The following is a 14,602-nucleotide window of genomic DNA, read 5'->3' as shown; positions in this document are numbered from 1 at the left end:
GTGGTCACTAGGCCACCTCTTGAAATCATTAACCACCTTTATTTGTGACCATACTGGGACAAGATATTGGGATTGCATTCCGGACTCATTTCCACAACTTCGGAGAAATGACTGCCCACAATCCACACACAGAGTTGAAAAAAACATGTCAGTTCACTTCTAACAATAAATATAGCACCAACAATGGTTTTCAAGACTGCTTTATTACGACAATAGTTATGTGTTGGCTCACTCTCCTATTCGAAACCTAACACTTGAAAAAAGAAGGACACCTTCACAAAAAACCATCACTTCCAGTAGGGTAATCCGTGTAAAGCACTAGATGAAGCACAGTTATTTACCCATTCTATCGCCCTGCAATTACTTTATAATTGTGTACTCTGATGTCATTATTCGGGCATGCAGCATGGCCAAAGCCCTAGGTTGCAATGGGAACAGATATTATGCATGTGGATATACAGCCTGAAGTGCTGTACTGAATTACAACAAACCAGCGCGAACAGCATCAGTAAGGACCTGAAATCATGCTTTTGCAAATCTGTTTGTGTTTTATTTTTCGAAAGTGTCCAAAGGTAAGCACAAAAAATGGTGACATAACTTTTCTGCCATGGGTAGTGGCACAAAAATAGTGATATAAGTTTGGTGCATGGACAATGGCCCTAACCCCTGGCAAGGACAAATGCCTACTCTGATTTACTTATTGTGGCATGCAGCATGGACGAATCTCTAGGTTTAAATGGGAAAATAAATGTGTTTGCGGCTGCCATCCTGAATGCTGGATGGGATTGCAGCAAACATGTGCGAGGAGCATTAGCAAGGACCTGAAAGGATGCTTTTGCAAATCTGTCCTGTGTTTTACTTTTTTGAAATGTCAAAATGTACAGAAAAACTGTGATATAACATTTCTGCTGTGGTCAGTCGGCATGACCTTCGGCAAGAACTAATGTCTACTGTGATTTTCTTATTGGGGTATGCAGCATGGCCAAAGGCTATGCCCCATGGATGGTGGAGACTGGTCATGCAAGCCATGAGCACTGTTCATTGGTCACATTATAAGGGTATAGTGAACACTGAACTAGGACACTGGGTTGGTGCAGTGGATAACGGGGGCTGGTTTGGTGGGGCTGGAGTCATGGTTGAGCCTCATGCCCTACGCAATTGAACAATGAATTGCATACCCAGCATGCTTTGCTGATAATGATACACATAAGTATGCATTGCAAAACATATGTTTGTTAAAGGAGCTTTATAGGTGTGTAATATATGTTAAAATAAAAATATGTATAACTTATGTATAGTGACGTAACATTTGGAAACATTTTCACTTATAAAAATGTATTCAGTTGACAGAAAAACGTTTTTAAAAGGATGTTACAGTTTAGATGGACCCCACCCTTGGGACTCCTGTGCTCTAGCAGTTAGCTAGTGGCAGCCTACTTTGGCATCCCTTGGCACTTTTCTCCTGGGCTCTCATGAGCACTTGTCCACCTGTACTTCCCCTTTTATGAATGGAGTTCTCTCACTGCAGAATGCATATTATATAATGTTTGCTATGTATAATTTTTGGTATAATATTTTGGTATGGAAAATACAGATGCAAAACATTTGTAGAACATTGTTAAGTGGCAGTTGGTGGTTGGAATAAGATGATAAGCTATATGTAGAGTGTTTTTAAGTGATTAGTTGATATATGTGTGAATGGGTTAAAGCAGGCAGTGTTACAAACGTAACAGTAAAAGAGTAGAAGGGCTGTCTTGTATGATGGTGTGCATGTGCAATCTGGGTTTCCTAACAAGGCATGGGATAGACAGGGGAATGGGAAGACTGTGGATAGTCATAAGGGAAAATGGGTTATAGTGTTTATTGTATATTAGAGCGAAGAATTTCAGGCAGAACATTGTTTCTTTGCTTTTTTCTTTTTCTCTAGTATACAATTGCCCATTTGTTCCATTAGCATAGCAGAAAATGCTAATGGGAATGTTGGAGAATCGTATTGAATCTAAATACTTTACTGAACAATTTATAGATGGAGCCTATAAGCTTATTTTTTAGTTCTATTTGTTAACTGTGAAAGGTGGTTCTTAAAGGACCTGTTTTGTACGTTTTTTAAATGTATTTATTTTTTGCAGGTTAGGCCAGAAAGTAAGGTAGGGAGGGAAATGAGGGAAGGGGCACCAACCACAAATATGGAGGGGCAGGTGGACAGGCATAGAGGTTGTGCGTTTATACATGTAAGTAAGGGGGCAGTGTTTCTCATGCTCCTTGATTACAGCTTCAAAAGAACTTTGAAATTGCTCCCCCATGCAGAGTGGTGTCTTGCAGTATATACAGAGTACTGTTGTCTTCGGAAGATATGGATCAACAGCCTGTATTATCGCTTGAAAGATAGCTGGTGGGATTTTGTGTCCCACAGAAGTAGGTTGTGTGCTTACAGTATTGTTTAAGGAAGATGAGGTAAAGGAAGACAGTTTAATATTTCCTAAGAAAGGAACAACCTTTCTGAGAGCATTGTGGTGATTGGATTTGGTGTGGCGGCACATGGAGGTGATCCCATAGCAGTACTGCCAAGGGAGTCAGCGACTGACACTCTGTGCATTTCACTTAGGCAGCTTTAGCCTTTGGGACATTTCCAACAGTGGTAAAGAACTGCCACACCCATGATTCTCTCTGGGTGTTACAGGTAGGTACTTCCTCTACCTCATCTTCCTGGTCCTCTTCATTGTCTTTTGAAGTATAGCACTTATTTTGTTGTGTCGGTGCTCTAGCTGCTGGTGATGGTGGTGGTGGCAGCTCTTGGGCAGGAGGGATGACAATAGCTGATGCCATTTTTAAGATGAATAGCAGTTTTGCTAATATTCTTCCAAGAATGTGCTATGTGCTATACTGTTAATAGAGAATGAGGAAGAATAGGTTCCTTGATGAGCTGAAAAATGCAGTTCCGAACTGTTAGCAAAGCATCTACCCGTTCGCGAAGAGTGGATGCGTTTGCGAACATGTCATCATGATGGGTGCGTGCGTGTGGTCACATGACAGTGCCTGAAAAGGTCCACGGTGACCTCAGACGTTCGGAATATGAGCCCAAACAAAAACATTGGAACATTTTTCAAAAAGTGTATAGAAGTGGGTAATGGAATAGTTTTTTTTTTTTTATTTCAATTTTATTGCTTTTCAAAGTTGAGGTCTGAACATTCAAGTACAAACATTGTACACAAAAGGTTGTATAAGGAGTATACAAAACATTGCTCATAACATTTGATCTCCTTGCACAGCATGTACATTTCTTAATAACTTTTCATATGATGTCCCCCCTTTTTCATCCCTCTCCTCTCCCCACTCTCTTTCCTTCATATTGGGACTGGAAATTCGACCACTCATTTTCGATGGAGGTGTGGTCCCCGTGTAGGGCTGCAGTCAAGTTGTCCATTCTGGAAATATTTCGGGAGACCCCTATCCATTCTGTTTTAGTAGGGAGTGTGTTTCTAACAGGGCACATTCTCTTTTTTTCCTAGCCCTTTCTTTAATGAGGACATCTCTCTAGTGTAGCCTTGGCTGCCTCCGATACAGCCACTTTACCAACCTCGCCCGTGTCATTTGTGACAAAAATAGCTTGATCTCATTCTCAAAGTCTTCCCTGAAGACTGTGTCGGACCACAAAGTTTCATTGCATTTCCATTTAGTGTTTCGGGTGGCTAGGTCATTCCAACCTATATCCACCGAGACCATGTCATGGTCTGACCATGCAATCAGGTGTATGTCTGCAATTTCTAATGTTCGTAATAGGCCTTCGGAGAGGAAGATGTAGTCTATACATGTGAGGGTGTCATGGGGGATGAAATGAAAAGTGAAGCCCCTTTCTACTGGGTGTAGCTGGCGCCAGCTGTCAGTGAGGCCATACAGGTCAAGAGTCGTTTTGATTTCGGCTTTTTCTTGTGACTGTGGTGGGTTATTTGCGTCAGTTTTGGTTTGCCTATCCAAAGAGCTATTCATCCACGTATTGAAGTCTCTTTCAAGAATTGTGTGCCCTCGTGCCATGCTAAAGACTTTTCCAGTAGTCTTGCAGAGGAATCTTTTCTGCCCTTGGTTTGGAGCATAGAGGGTAGCAAAAGTGATAATTGTGTTGCAAATGTTTCCTATGACTACCAGGGCTCTTCCCTCCGTGTCAGACCAAGACTCAAGGGTCGTCATGCGGAGGCCTTTCCGAATTAGGATCCCCACTCCCACCTTTTTTGAGATTCCAGAGCTCTAGAAAGAGGGGCCCACTTCACGATACGGTATTACTCTTTCCTCCCCTTTTTGATAGTGTGTTTCTTGGAGAAAGAGAATATCTATGTTGGATTGCTTAAATTCTCTGGCTATCATGGACCGTTTTGTGGGAGAGTTCAGCCCCTTTACATTAAGTGTGCATATGCGTAACGTATCATTTCGGAATTTGAGTGACATTGTGGGCATTGGATTTATGCTTAGGTGACCAAAGTGTCTGTTCTAGTCCGGTTATGATACGAAGTGACCATACAGCTGATTCCTTGCCTCCGAGTTGGGTCATGATGAGTCCTGAGGAGGTCGGTAAGTAGCCCTCCTGATCCCTGCTCTGTTCCCTTGTGGTTCCAATACGTGATTCCTTCCCTTTCAACCCCTCCCGTCCATAAATACTAGGTTGTTCTCCCGTCCCTACCCCCCTTTCAATCAGCGTCCGATCCGGCCAGGTTAGCATCACCCAGTCGTTCTCAGACCACCAGTGCAAGCTGCATAACAAGCGGTCATATTAATAATATAACCATGTTAACAATGAGCCCCCAACATGTTGCTCATTATACAAAATACTATTATCTAGACGTGAACTCTAACCTCGAGTTTGCTTATTTTGTTGGCGCCTGCCCTGCATTGATTCCCCATCAACACACCATGAGGACTTCTATCATAACCGGGTAATGTTTATGTCTCTCACATTTTACCCGCCCTCTCTTCAGCGTCCATTAATTCTTCAGTGTTGCATAGTGTATTGCCCTGTGCCTCGTATTTATTTGTTGGGCACCAATCTCCATCGCTCAGTCACGACCTTACCATAATCTCCTCATTTGTCGTCTGTTGTGTGGCCAGATGAAGGAGATGGGAGGAGGGATCAGTGCTCCATATCTGTGGAAGCATTCCTCCTCCTGAATTTTCTGGATCTTTAAATCCTTCTTCGCCGCGGACCTTTGGTGCGCCACTCGCCCTCCTCATTTCTCCGATCACCTGAGGATAGACCTTCTTCTTGGATGCCCAGTAAGTTCGATGCACAGCTAACAATGTCTTTCTCTGAAATGAGCTTCGTCGTTGATCCTTCCCACTCAAAAGTGAGTGAGAACGGGTAACCCCAGCGGTATCGTACGCCTTTTTCCTTCAACATCTTTGTGATTGGCAGGCACTTTCTTCGCAACTCTAGTGTGAGGGAGGATAAGTCTTGTTAAATGGAGATGTTCGAGTCTCCCAGTGTCAGCTGCGGTGTGTGTCTGGCTTTTTCCAAGTTTCGGGATCTGTCTGCATAACTGTGAAATCGGCGTAGTACTGATCTCGGGCCGCCTGGTCTGCCACCAGCTCTGTGAATGCGGTCAATTTTAGGTTCATCCACCGATTCGTCTTTAAAGAGCAGCTTCAGTATGGCATGTAAGGTTTGTTTGAGATCAATTTCGGTTTTGCCCTCCTTTTCCGAGATGCCGAACACCCGTATGTTATTGCGGCGTTCCCTATTCTCAAGGTCATCGACCTTTAATCGTATTTTCTCCTCTCTTTGCTCTATCTCCGCAATGCAGTGGTCCATTTGGGCCTCCAAGGTGTTCAGAGAAGTTTGATTATGTTCAACTTCCTCCAACCTGTCTTCCATTTTCTCCATCCTATGCATGATCCTGTCTATTTTGCTTCCAATGTCAGCTCTCATACTTCTCATTTCGGTGAGCAGGTCAGCAACGTCCGCCTTGGTCGCAGCAGCCTCAGATACCGTTGTCGACATTTCGATATCAGTAGGTAGCCTTAGGGGTTCTTGAGGCGGTGAAGATTTGTATTTGTATTTTGCTAATTTGTCCTTAATAACCATGGGCAACGGGTCCTCAGTGATGAGATGAGCGAATCTTTATTGTGTGTAGACAGGTCAATGAGCTGTAATAGTCAGGAAGGAGTTTGGGTGTTTCAGTGTGATCTCCCATCATCCATATAAGACAGAGTCAGGGCGAGAGTGGTGTTTCCCATAGTGGCCGGCTTCTTGCTTATGACAATCTGTTGTAAGGCACGTTGCCCAAATTCATCTGACCAGTGTTTAAATGGACAGTTTCCGATACTTAGGCATGCCAGGTGATTCCAGATTGATTCCAGTAACAAGAAATATCAGTTTTTATCTGCCTATGTCCACAGTGGATATTCCTCTTGCGTGAGGACCGTATACGATTATGTGTTAAGTATGCGGTCCTATGCCAGCCAGAAACAAGGAAGTACTGTGGAGGGCACACACCCTGTACCACAGGGGCCCAACCCTCAGTCATCCGTTGTGCAGCAGGTCATGAGGTGCCTTCTGAGTTCAAAAGCATTTGACAAATTATTGGTGTTTTATTTTTACGGATGAAAGAGACGCCCTGTAGATCCATAGTTCGTCTCTCCCATGCAGGCCCCTGGCCTCAGTGACTGAATCCCAGTAAGTGATTGCGCTCTGTGTGTCTCTGAAGTCAGAAGCGGTGGGCCAAGAGGCGGTGTTGATCGTGGTGGGCCCGGAGCTGATTGCCAGGTTCATGGGCTGGCAGATCCCGGGATGCTCAAGTCTTCAAAGGGGAATTGGCCAAGTCCGGTTCGTGTGGCACCAGGGAGGAGGGCTGCATACAGACTGCACGTCCTCTGTGGGAGCCCCTCGCCAGCCGTCAGAGCACGGTGAGCTGTGGAAGTTCCCAACCGCACGCGTATGTAATGGGCAGCAGGTGTTGTTCTGTTAGGGAGTGGGGGTGGTTCCGCTCTGCGTAGCAGTTCGCAACCTCCGTATGGGTGGTTCCGGGCTATGGGCTCCGGGGTGCTCGCCCGTGAAGGAGGCGATGGAGGGGATGTGCCACGCTTAACTCCGTCAGTAGCGGCCTCCCCATGGTGCGTAGTGGCAGGGGTTGCGGTACCTGCGCTCTTGTGGCTGGCGTCCGGGTCTTCTCTCCGCCGTCGTACGATAGTCGTTAATTGTCCATAATTCAGGGAACAGCTCCGGCGGGTTTCAGGGGCCTGCTGTGTGTGGTGTGGTGGAAGCAGAAGCAATCCGCCCGTGTCGTTGCTTTAAGACCGCGCAAAAGTGTGAGTCGAATTCACAGCCCTTTCATGGGGCCAGGCCACGGGTTTTCAGATGTGGCGTTCTCCGCGAGGAAAGCTCCGATTTTGATCGGATTTTCTGCTAGGGTGTTCCTGACCCCCTCCGACGGCAGAATCTGATGGTCTCAGAGTAGGGGGGGAGTCCTGTGGTGGGGGCTCAAACCACTTTCTGGGACCGATGCATGGAGCTCACACGAAGGAGGACCGCATTTGGGCGCCCCTTGGTGGCCAGTTCGAATGGGATAGTTTTAAGGTAAAACTTTCTAAATTGGATAAAAATGTTGTTATATTTGGGTATGCATGTTATTAATAAGTTGCTTGAAATTAGGGTGCACTGGTAAAAACCCATCAAATTCACTAAAAACCGTTGCTAAAGAAATGTTATGGTTAAGTTGCACTAATAAAAACCTATATAATTTAGTGAAAAACTTTGCAAAAGGGACATTATGATTGCAAGTAAAACTGAAAACCCCCAGAAATTCATCAGTTATGGTAAGCTAAGCAACCATAACTCATGCCACCACTGTGAACTGCTAAGACTAACACCCAGGACATGAAAGATGACATCACAAAAGTCCTTCATGACATCACTGATGATATCACATATATAAATTAATTTTAACAAACAGTCCCTACAAGGGGTTGTGTTTATAATGTTGGTATTAAGATGGTAGGGGTTATTGGGAGATCTATCATAAACTACTTAATGTATTAAAGGACATACTCATGTAAACAAAACACTATATTTGACTGCTGTTGCTAACAGAGGAATCTAATCATACATACATATAGGCAATGGTTGCAGCATTCACCATAGAAGAACAATATTTTAATCTGGGAATTTCTGATGGTAAAATAATAAAGGCTACCTTATGAGAGTTTTGAGTAATGTTAAACATGGAATAAATAGGTAACAGCGAACATCTTATCACACACTTGTGTTAGTAGACCAAATACATCTACAAATCCACAATGCATACACATTAGAGGCAAATACAGGGAAACTAAAGTAAGGAAGAAAAAACAACAGCAACAAAAAATGATAATAACATTAAAGTTAATCATCATGATGATTAACACAAAATAATTGTGTGCTTGATGCCTGCTTATTGCCCCATGTATGTGCACTATGGGCTCAAATTAAACACCAAGGAAAGTACTTTAAGAACATATAAAAATGTTAATGTGTAGATGTATCTAAACAGAAAAGTATCCACGTTAGTGATAAACCTTACTCTTGTCATTCATTTTGATTATTTTCGAAGGGAAAGAAAAATGTGCTTCAAGAGTCACATACAATCAAAGAGGGAATTCTGTAGAGTGCAAGTTTAATTTAATACAAGAAAAACATGTTTTTTGTTCGAATTCTTTAAGATTACAATTTTTTTTAAAACATAACAAAAGGAACCAGGCATAGAAACATGATTCGGTGTGCCAGTGTTCGTGGCATCCGTGGTTGAGCCTTCCTCAGGGCAGGTGTGGTGGGTCACCCCTGTATGGACATCAGGGACAAGAGGAGTCTGTGGTGCTTTTCAAGAAATCTTGGGATTCCCACAATACTCGAACTGACATCGGTTGTTTCAAGGGCCACCAAAGTGTTGAATTCACGCCCCTCAATCCGCAGGCACATATACATGCCCAGAACACCCGCAGAAAGGCAGGCTGTGGTCCAGGACTTTTACGGGGTGGCACACTTCCCCAAAGTGCTAGGTGCCATTGATTGCACCCATGTGGCTCTATGTCCTCCTAGGGCCACTGAGCACATCTATCGCAACCGCAAGCACTGGCATTCCATCAATGTGCAGGTTGTATGAGATGGCAAGAGAATCATCACCTCCGTATATGTCAACTATCCGGGGTCCAGTCATGATAGTTTTATATTCAGAATGTCACCACTAAACCGGGACCTGGAAGCTGGGAGGCATGGCGACACATGGCTCATTGGTGAGTAGAAATGCCTCTGCACATTCATGCATGTCAGACACAGACAAATGCAAAACCCAACAAATGACAACCATTACCACCTCCCCAAGGAACAGTGCCTACCCTCTGAGCACCTACATGATGACGCCAATACGCCAACCCACCGCACCACCCAAGGTAAGATACAACGCAGCCCATATTGCAACCCGGGGCATAGTGGAGCGCACATTCGGAGTGCTGAAGTCATGTTTCCGCTCACTTGACCTCTCTGGTGGCCAGCTGCTATATGCGCCCCCAGTAGTGTGCAGGATCATAGTTGCAGCATGTGTCCTGCATAATGTTGCAACCCGGCGGGGCATGCCGGTGGATATAGTGGTGCCCCCACATCCCCAAACATATGCACCGCTGCTGCACATGGGAGAGGAAAGGGCACATGGTGAGGCAGCCCGTACCCAGCTTGTGGCAACTTTTGTCACCTAAAATCCCACCCCTGCGGAGTGCACAGAGGCCTGGCACATACCAGCTGACAATTGATGATGACAAAAGGGACAGTCAACTGTCACAACCATACCATCCTGAGATTGTTTCCTGGAAGTGCTACATTGTGTGCATCCCAAGCTACTTAAACAGACCCAGTGCTGTGTCAGTAAAAGGCACACATTCATGCTGCATGAAGGGCTACCCCCTGGCAAAACAGCACACCCAAATACTGGTATGTCACCCAACCCCTCCCAAACCCCATCTCAGCCGCCCAAGACAACATGGCATGGCATGCAATGTCAAAGCAACCAAATGAATGCACAACACATGACACAAGTGTCACAAAGTGCACGGACATACATGGAAACAGGCCACAGACAATTCCCTCTCACCTATTAAAAAGAAACAGCACACATGAACAAATACTTACCAGCAAGACAAAACATGAATACAGGACCCAACAGTGGCAACGTCTGAGAGTAACCAATCACAATAGTGCAAATGACACAACCTGACAGAGGCAGCACATCGACCCCTTCCATCTCCAGTGTGTTGCAGGGTACTGCATACAACATGAACTGCATCTGCAATGGAGACAGGCAAGTTAAGACACGAAGAAGCTACATGCAATTATGCATAATGGGCAGTATGGAATACAATATACAAATCAACCATGCATTGGAAAAATCATCAGCAATCCCCACTAGGGGTGTATACACAGTTTGGACTACAGACTGGCCACACAACTGATGGAAGCCCAATGCCTCTGTGTAAGTTACTGTCACATGGTGCCACCCTTGTGAGCCCATGGAACGGGGAAGCAGGAGTGACATATGTGTCTGGACCCCAAGATTCAAACACAAACACAATACAAGCCTGCATGGGCCCAGCTGGAACACACAGTGGATGCCTATGGGTGCCACACAAAGCAACACACTTTAACATGAATGCACAATAGACAAAAAAAGGTTTTACAAAAAATGGAAAAAAAATGAAAAATTAAAAATGCCCATAGGTCGACAGGAGGGGGGGAGAACCACCCAGGAGGGAGGAGGTGCAGGGTGCATCCCAACACCCACATGCGTGGATGTTGAGAAAAAAAACACCTCCATGGGCTCATGGCCTGCACGGCTACCCGATAGTGGGAGTACTGCCATCGCTGTCAACCCCTCTGGTGCTACATTAGAAGGCAGCAAGCATGCACATCTGAAAGGTTTGGTTCTGCAGGATGATGGTCCGGAGATCCCCATGCAGCACCTAATGGGTAGCATGAACTTCTGCCTGCAGGCCTCACGTGATGCCCGGATCTCCTCACGGGTTGCCTGGAGCTCAGCTGAGATTGTGCGTGTTAGCTGCTCCAGCTGCTGTTCTGACCTTGTACTCTGGGACACCTTAAGTGCACCCAGAGTATCTCTGAGGGAGATGTTTTCTACCCTCAGGGCATCCCTGTGGGCCTGTGCCTCTGCAGGTATGGCTGTGCGCAGAGCCTCCAGTTCAGCCTGTGGGTCCCTGCTGGCGGCCAACATGTCCTCCCTGTGTGAGCGGCACGTGGACTCTGTTGCCTGCTGCTGGAGCTCCACCTGCCTTTCTACGGGAAGAATGGAAGTGGCCACCCTATCCACGGCCTGAGCCATCATCTCACACAATGCCCCCTGTTGTGCTGCAATTGCATAAATGGAGTTCTCCCACACAGTATTGCCCGGTGGCGCATGGCCACCACGTTGCCGGACACGACACCTGTTTGCACCAAGGTGATGTGCACCCTGATGTGCAGGACAGCATTCCTCCTTTGATCTGCTGCCCCAGGAACAGGAGCAAATATTGGGGAGTTTGACCCTGCATCCGTAACCACCACAGGCGGACATTCCAACACTGAATGGGCCATTGAAGGGTCTACCCCCAGTGCAGGTGCGTTGGACAGGACAGCATCCCTGCCAGAAACACTGACCTGCGACAGGACATTTGTCTCAATGTTTGATTCAGCATCTGAGCAATAGAGGTCATCAGGGGTGTACCCAGAGACACCCGTGGACAGGATGGTCTGTAGGACTAATGGATTTTCGCGCACCACCACCCCACGTCCTCCACTGGTGCTTGGTTGGAGCTCTGAGTACTCCTGCCCCTGCACCATCTCCTCCTCCTCCACAGCATCTAGTGACTCTCACCTGCACCAAATAAAAAAAAGGCAACAGCATAGCCGACACACATAGGCATCACTATCTACACATCCAATACATTAATGAGACATGTCACACATGACACAAACTCTGGCATGCATGCAGTGGCAATGAAGTGGAAGGGGACCCTGAAAGCAGACACTGGTGACTCCAAAATGGAAAAGCAACTCATGTGCTGCATGGTGCATAGCACCTGCATCACACATTAGCCTGTGAGTGGCATGGACAATTCACAAACATGACACCTGCCAGCACACAGATGGCACATAGCATAGCCATGCCAGAATTGACAAGGACTCCCAGATGGGAGTAAATCACTACTGTCCCCCAACCATGTGAGACGCATATCATCAAATAGAACATGCAAAAGAGTGTGACAAAACACACCTGTGTCACACGCTGCAACAATACCAGTGTGTTCAAATACAGTGATTGCAGGCACATGGATACAACAATGGTAGGTCACTTGGACATGACACAAGTCAATTGTCATGTTGAACATTCAAAGGTCTCAGAAGTGATCAGGTGAAGTGCATGTGTAGGTGCACAGCAGTCAATCAGCCTGATTGATTAAATCATTTGCGTAAAAGTGAACATATGTGGGGCTTTGTGGGGTAAAATCCCTGTCTGAAGTATGGTGATTTTGGGGCAGAACGGCACATAAATGTGTGTTTATCATGCAAATGATTCCATCAATCAGGCAGAATGGAGAGAAAATCTGTATTAAGAATGTTGTGGCATGATGTCAGTTTAAGGGCGAGTGCTGTCATAATGTGAAAAGTGTTTTCAGCGGTCAGTAGGGATACTGTGAAACCCAAACCCAAGGGCAGGGAATGGGTTGGGGGCACTACATGGGGCACATACAGCAGCCCTGACTACACAGCCTGACCTGGCACTCAATCAGAACACATCACCAAGCAACATATACATGGTCTGGAGACACACGCATGGGCACTCACCGGACATTGTTTCAAGATCTGGTAGGTCTCCCACGCCTTGGATCTGATCTTCTGCGATGAACCCTCCAGTGATTGCCTCATGTTCTGTGAGTTCATCCTCCTCTGGTGGAGACCCACTGCCAGTCACCAGAGTAGAGGCGTAATTGGAAGCCAGCTTGTTTTTTGCTCGGTGTTTGAGGCCATTCCAACGCTTTGAGCAATCAGCAACTGTGCGCTTCACAAATCCAAGGGAACTAAAGTGGTCCGCGATGCACTGCCAGTGGGCCCTACGCTGAGCAGTCGTAGTCTTGCACCCTGCCGTCACTATCATGTCACGGCCATGTGCCGCCACGGAGCCCACAAGTGCGTCTATTTCCACATCATTGAAATTCTGCTTCCTCGATGTGCCGGGGGGGCGAGCCGTGTCTGGGGTCCCAGCCTGTTCCGCAAGAGCACGCTTCTTCCTCTTGAGAGGTGGTGCGGACCCTGGGTGGCTTACGCCGCTCTGGTCTGTAGGGGCTGAAATGCAGGTGAACTGGCCACTAGAAGCAGGCAATGGAATGATGACCAAAGGTCTCACTGCAAGCATTGGCTGCTGGGTGCTGTTGCAAGGGCCAAGCGGCATAACTGTCATGGTGTGATGGTCTGGGACCAACACAGTCCCAGCTGGGTGACTCAGAGCTGGGGTGGATTGAGCTGCAGCTGCCTCTGCAACCTCCTCACCCTGGCTACTTGGGGCAGCAGATGACTTTGCTGCCCCAGATCCACGTGGCCTGGGGACAGCAACTTTCACCACCACACGTGGCTTGGTTTTGTGACACAGAAGTCAGCCTGTGAGTCATCCCGTGCCAGTTCGGTGACCAGTTAGGGCTGGGTTAGCAGGGCCTGAGCTGGGATGGTGTCAGCTGCATCTCCCTGACCCACTGGGGGGTGGGGGGTCATAGGTGTCCCTGAATGGTCCTGAACACACTGCCCTCTTGGGCCACCCTGCCCATGTTGACCACCACTGCCACCTTGGCCACCCTGCTCATCCTGGCCACGTCACCCACTGCGCCCACCTCTTGGAGATCGGGCACCTTTGCCTCCCTTACTACTTGGTTGCCTCCCATCCATGGCACTGATGTTCTTGTGCGAATGGGAGATGCAGAAAACAATTGTCCTGGGCAATTGGGGGTGAAGGGGGCAGGGTACTAGATGGAATACATACCCCTGTGCTCTTGCAAGGCTGTCTGTGACCCTAGGGGGAAAGTGATGGGCCACACAATGCTCGGGCACCCCAAAAACAACATAAAAACATGCAGGCGACCCCTCAGTAGCCCATGTGCATGGAATGAAGGACCTGCAGTATGCTGTGGCACACAGAAACACAAAAAATACATATGCGTGTACACGCAGGCTACAATGACCTCTGAAAGGGTATGCGACACATGGGGCAACCACAGTGGAAAAATCTGTGCGTGACTCAATGTCTGCCTGTAAAAAGAGTGTGAAAAAGATACGTGTGGGCGCGTTGGCAACACCCCCCCCAAAAGAAGAATTGAGCTCTGTCTCAGTAAACAAGGACTACTCACTGCAACTGTTGTGAAGTAATCGTGTGTAAACTGGCAAGAAGTACAAGAATCACCCACTCGCTCTCCACAAAAAGCACATACAAGAAAACGGCGTCCTACGCAGACCTTTAAACCCTGCCCACAGAAACGCCCATGCGTGCCACGTCACTTACGTGCTAACATGCTAATGGCCTTTCCTTGAATTACACACATTCACACGCAGACG

The sequence above is a fragment of the Ambystoma mexicanum genome, chromosome 12 (genome assembly GCF_040938575.1).
Source record: "Ambystoma mexicanum isolate Mex_15411 chromosome 12, UKY_AmexF1_1, whole genome shotgun sequence".
NCBI lineage: Eukaryota > Metazoa > Chordata > Amphibia > Caudata > Ambystomatidae > Ambystoma > Ambystoma mexicanum.
This window is presented reverse-complemented; position numbering follows the sequence as displayed.